This window comes from Ascidiella aspersa, chromosome 1, assembly GCF_963924565.1.
Source record: "Ascidiella aspersa chromosome 1, kaAscAspe10.2, whole genome shotgun sequence".
In the NCBI taxonomy this organism is placed as follows: domain Eukaryota; kingdom Metazoa; phylum Chordata; class Ascidiacea; order Phlebobranchia; family Ascidiidae; genus Ascidiella; species Ascidiella aspersa.
In genome coordinates, this window is record NC_139447.1 from 28,397,105 (window position 1) to 28,403,805 (window position 6,701).

The following is a 6,701-nucleotide window of genomic DNA, read 5'->3' on the forward strand; positions in this document are numbered from 1 at the left end:
GATTTAAACTCTGTTTCAACAGTGATTGCTCAGACCAAGGCATGGTAAAAATTTACCCAGTAAAAGTTGGAAAAAGTATAGCAAACCATAGACGTTAAATCATTTAGAGAGAATGAACAGATTTGCTTTTTAAACATGCTAGCTGACCAAAATGTAATAACATGTCCGTAAGCATTATCTACGTAAATTTTTATTTATCAAATATATGTTTCGATCATTTCCCAAAATCTACGCCATATTCCCAAAATCTACGCCATATTTTTTCCCTTTCGCTTCAAAGCCGTAAGTTATATATTATTATACACAACTTATAATTGTGTGTTGATATGTTGGATTGGAGTAACATACCAGAACAGGTGTAAATAGCAAATATTCTCCAAATACGATTTTTTCAAATATTCTCCAAATTGCACTTCATCGTATTGTCGCGGTAATACACAAAGAGGTAAGGCTGTGAATAAAGTTTCACCCACCGTACAATTAACGGAGGGAAGCATTGCGAGTAGAAATGTTCAAAGCAGAATATCGGCGACTCATTTATAATGCTTGCTTTCAATGCGGCGTCAGCTTTTTTTCGGGGGACCAATTACATCGCGATAAGCTTCGCCTAATTATCAAGTGTCAATAGGGTGTATTTACTGCCTCAAATTTAAATGCGAAATTTTAAGGCAGTCTACGCCTCTCTGTTAGCACCTGTTGTAAAAGTTGCTCCAACCAACATACCAATATCAGGCCTAAACAACTAGCAGAACTTTCGATTTAATAGTTTGCGTATTAGGCACATAATAGTGTTTTTCATATTGTTTGAAACTACAGATTTAAAGCCTGTTTTAACAGTGATTGCTACAAAGCCATGGTAAAAATTTACCGAGTAAAAGTTTACAAAAGTATAGCAAACCATAGGCGTTAAACCATTTTAAGTCTTTAAGAGAATGATAATATTTGCTTTTCAAACACGTAAGCTGGTCAAAATGTAATAAAATGGCCATACGCATTATCTACGTAATTTCTATTGATCAAATATATGTTTCGATCATTACCCAAAATATACGCCATATTTGAACCCCTTTCGCATCAAAGGCATAAGTTAAGTGGGGAAGTTTTCGGCCCATATCTGTTTTTGCTTGCAGAAACCAGTTAAGGAAAATGAAAAACAAAATATATACATATCAACACACAATTTTAAGTTGTGTAGGCCTGGTGTTGATATGTTGGATTGGAGTTGCCACCAGATTTCGCATTTAAATTTGCGGCGGTAAAATAAGTTGTTCCTTAAGACCATTAAGTAATTTTACTAAAGAGAAGCCTCTTTTTTTTTTTAAAGTCGCACGAGCCCAGTTTTGGACGTGCCACTTCGCACAATGAAAGTCTCACGCGCGGGACAATAAAGCGCAGCAGGCGGTGAGTCGCTTCGTCACTTCACAAGCTGGACAAAGCAAGCGAATATGAACGAATTCTGTATGAAAGTTTTTCTGCTGCTAGATGGCAGTCGTGAGCTACCAAGAGCTAAAACGCAATATTTCAGGTTTTTACCCCCCAAGCAAAGGCCCCTGGGGGTGCAGCCTCATAAACTTTTACAAAGCACCTACATAATACTCTACGCCATGTCTGAAAATTTGAAGGTTCTACGATGTCTACTTTTTCTATAAAGCTTCGGACAAAAATCGGTCTGAAACATACCATAGGAAACCATAGGAAACCATAGGAAACCATAGGAAACCATAGGAAACCATAGGAAACCATAGAAAACCATAGGAAACCAAAAAAGAATAACGGCAAAAACAAGATATGTCCCGAAAATAAATTTTCGGCCCATATAATGATATGGTAGTGATGTAATGCTTGCACTTTCAAGGTAATACAAAGTGCGCGTTAAATCATTTAATGTGCCCTAATAAAAATTATCTCGCGTGCGACTTTTGGCACGTGTGCTAGTTGTAGAGTGTGCTTTGCAGGGGCTTTACACAATTCTACAGCAACACTAAGCCAAATTGCTACTATTTCCTACAATTTGTGATGTGGCAAATTTGCGCTTAATTTTACCTTTTTTGTAAACGTCCCAGTATTTTTATGGACATTGAGCGAAACTTATCTCGATTTTATAACAATTGAAGGAAACTTTAGAATAGATACCATGCGGTCCGTGCTAATATTTTGACTATATGTTCAACTGACCCAATAATCTGATTCCTAACAAGTTTTTTGCGAATAAATAAAAGCAGAAATGAATAATTCGCGCCGCTTTCAAATAAAAAAAAATATCGGCTGTAATTTCACATATATTTTCGCCCTCCTAAACAACTCACTTAGACCAAACAAGATTATATGGTAAACCTACAATAAAAACAACCTTTGGGTCAATCTAAGGCCTCTTTGATGAACTGATATTTATTAGGTCCAAGCTGCGTAGGCCTACCACGTCGTTGGTGGTCACCTAGCTCATGTACAGAGAACAATAGAAAATACAAACGCAGGAAACGAAGTTTGCATTTCAGGCTGTCCTATTATTTGCACGAGCTATCTGATATATTGAATATAAAACGAGGAAATGAACCAAATCAATCGGAATTTAATTTAAGCGGCGTTGAACGTGAGAAACACGCATTGAAAAGCTCATAAAAATAAGTTTACGTTGAAAATCACACTGTTAAATAATGAAGTTTTTTAAGCGCCATATTTTTTTAGATGAGAATGCAAATGTGCGACAATCATACAAAACAATGCATGCGCGCCACAAATAATAAAAACAGTTCAAAGCAAGGACGTCGTGACCCACAAATAGTTTTTAAAGTTACTGACTAGGAATGTACGCTGCTTAACATTGTATTCCGATACCGATACCCGTTTAACACATTTTTTTCCAAGTTTATACAAATTTTTTTTCAGCTGGTTAAGCCAAAATTTGCTTAGGCTTTAACAATTTTACTGAATGATGTTTGACTACATATTGTTTGTAATTGTTTACTTTCCAAGGTGGAAATCGCTGCATTGAATCACAAACGATGGCTGAAATTCTATTAATAATTTGGTATCGGATCGGCACCGATACATCCCACTTGACATAACGCTCCAAACCAGGACTACTTAAACTTTTTTTTCCGCGGACCCCTAAAATTTTCTTTCATCTCGCGTGGACCACTGTAGGCAAAAAAATAAGAAATGATGTTATAAATTGACGTCACAGTACAAATAGACTTTATAAATCTGCTAATTTTGGTCCAAAAATGTGAAAGTGAAATGGAGTTAAATACATTCAGTGCAAAACCGTTTTATTTTTAATTAAATTGTTTTCTTTAATAAATTGATTACTCAAATATACACTAATATTTCAATTAGACCTTCATGGACCCCCTAAAACTAGTTCACGGACCCCTGAGGGTCCATGGACCCCAGTTTAAGAACCCCTGCTCCAAACCAATATTAACGGACAACCCTAACACCGATCGAGAATATTTTTAAAACAGTTGTTAGTGCAACTAACTTAAAATTAAACTTTAATTTAAAAAAATATATATATGTTATACAGATATACATTCACACAAAAGCTAGTAAAAATCGTGGGTTACTTTACGTCTTAAGAGGTTAGCAACGGTATCGGACGATTTTTTTATTATACATCATTCGGAAATTGTACAAAGACTGAAATATGAAAAATATATGACGTCGCTTATTTGGCCCACAAATATTTTTGAAAAAAAAGTCTTACAACTTTTCCTGAAAATGTGAACATTGTAAATATGTTTGGATAATTCAGTTTAGATAAGATTTAAAACTAAAGCTTTGTAGACTTCAAAAAATCAAGTAAAAACAGAAATATTTGACATATTGCCTACAAAACTGAACTTTATTATTAAAAATTAAGTTTAATACAAACACTTGATCAAGACATATCGGTTGTTTGATTTTGAAAAATGACAATTAGTGCTTTTAAATAGAAAATAAAACTAAACATGCATTTAGTTAAAGGTTTGAATAATGGATTTTAATTAAATTCAAACTTTGAAAACTTTGTTTAGGTTCCATATTTGGGGGAGGTAAATAGATTGATACGTTGTTTATTGTGTCGTATAGGGTAGTTAAATCATTACATTTCTTGGCGACTTTTGCTGTAACTATCCTAACTGCTGCTGCCGCTGTAATTTATGGGCGCCCAAAGAACATGCTGACCTTAGCTTTTAATTTACTTGCCACAGACAATCCTTTAAACTAGAAGTTAGTGAATTGAATGCGCTCGACTTTAAATAGAGTTTGATGTTTCTTTTAAATGGCACATGGTTTTGCTGGACAAATCTATATTATAAATATTATCTAGAATGTTTTTATATTACTTGTATACACAAAAGTGATGCGAAAACCACTATCAAGTTTACTCAAACATTTCACGTGTCAGGATTAGTATTCGGCTAAAAATGCAACTCAATGTCTCAACCTTAAGTACAGAAGGGTGTTCTGTCGCAGTATAATTTTACTTTGAAGGCGTAAAACAAGTTTTTTGGGTTAAAACCACCAATAACGTTCGTTGTACGCGCCTCAGACAATATAGTCAAAAAGAAACGGTGTTTACCGCTCTAAGACAGGGATTCTCAACCGTGGCCCTCGGCCCCCTCGGGGGCCACAGAGAAGTTATTTGGAGGCCACGGGCATAACTTTCTAGCTAGGTAACAAAACAAAGTGTCTACATTTTCAAAATTAGCCAGTTAACATTTTTTATTTATCACTGTACACTTTTTTTTTGTAATGTTTTGTAACACATTTTCTGACATGTTTTTTGATTCGTCAGTAGGGATGTTTAAAGTCGAATATTGGATATTTATAATCGTTTTATCGCTCAATCGTACGTACGCGAGTGGCAAGTTTGGATGAAGGCCTGTCACTGTGGTAAAACAATTACTGTGCTGCTTTATTATGTAGTCATGTAGTGCAGCGTCAGCGATAACCTTCGCTTAATCAGTGTCCGTCAAATGCTATTGGGCGAGCAACTATATATACCGTGTATTGACAGGTGCAGAAATTTCGCAATTTCCTTAAAGGGCGTAAAGTTGCAAAAGAAACATTGCATTGTTAAACGCATAAAGTACACTGCAGGGTTTCTCAAAGTCAATTTCAGGCCAATATTTGCATATCGTATTGGGTTATGCATATCGTATTTGTGATAGTAACGCTTAAAAAACAAAGATCAAGAAACCATTTAGATTCTAGAAGATGTTGTAACATTCGCTTGGCTCAGTACAAAACAGAGCCGAATATAAAAACTTTATAAAACACTCAAGAGTAAGTAATAATGTATCACTTGGATACATTAGGGACTACGGTGGGATCAAGGATTTTTGGGGGCATCACGATTTTTAGATATAGGACGTCACAAATTTGCGTCATAACGTGAAGTATAATCGCCTAAAGCGCGAAAATATAGCATTTATTTCGGTTTAATTAGAATAACTTTTAATTTAAAGAAAGGAGTCAAGTATCCGGCGCACAATAGAGATTTGCATATTGCTCGATATAAGAATTTTTAACTTTAAAATTAATTTCCACTATAGACTGTTGTTTTTCACGCGGTACAACTACATGTCGTACTGTCGTAGTGTGACTGCGCCTTTAGGCTGAAACGATTTCCTTAAGCGGGCTCAAAAACGTACTAAAATTTTGACAAAATTTTACATGGCCTGGTGCCACTGTGCCCCCACCAAATACTGCCCCTGAATATAGACCCATCTGATAACACTAAATGAAATGGAGTCTTAGTATATTCAGCGCATAACGTTTTATTGTATAGCCTACTATTTTCGTCAAAAAGTAGATTGTTTAAATATTCACTAATAGTTCAATTGGGCCTTTATGGACCCTCTAAGACTAGTTTAAGTACCCCCAAGGGATTCATGGACCCCAGTTTAAGAACCCCTGATTTACAGTGTAGGCTATAGTTAACATCCTGCCACATCCAGTTACTGTAACTAAATGTAAGCACCAGGATAAAAAAATCATATCACCAACAAAGTTATTTGGCATTAACTAATGTGTGTTAGTCAGGACAAAAAGTAGTTCTGAAAAGATATTTGTGTTGGAAAACGTGTTGATTTAAATATGTGTTATTTAAAAACATAAAGATCCCAGTATTGATCATTCTTACATGTGTGCGCCACGTATTCCGGGCACGGCTCATGGCGTAACGCTGTACACCACATCGTTGCGCTGTGAGACAAATGCGACATGCGTATACAGTACAAGTAAGTCAGGCAGGATGCGTCCTCACGCAAAAGCCATATCCGAAGCACGTTCGTAGTTATTTTGCGCCGGCCAAGCAGTTGCGACAGAAGGCCTTTGTACGAACCAGGCCCTGTGCCCAGACAGCAGCACTCAGACTTGTTGTCGGCCAATTGTGACATATAATGACGTTTTATCGAAATTTCCTGCAGTCGGAAAACCGCCTTGCGACCTAATAACGTACTTTTCGCTAACTATTCCTGCGTTCTTCGCAGGCGTGCCAACGAAGGCTGATATAGATTTCGCATTTGAAATTGTCGCAGGTCACCTTTAGGTTTAACAAACTTGTTTTGGCTTCCGTTATCGATTGCTTTTAGGCTTAGTATAGTTATATCTCGAAAATCAGGATTCGGTTGTTGGCAATTCGTTAAAAAGATGTTTTTGTATTATTTTTTCGAGGTTTAAACTTACATTTCAAAACGTAGGTAATTTTTAGC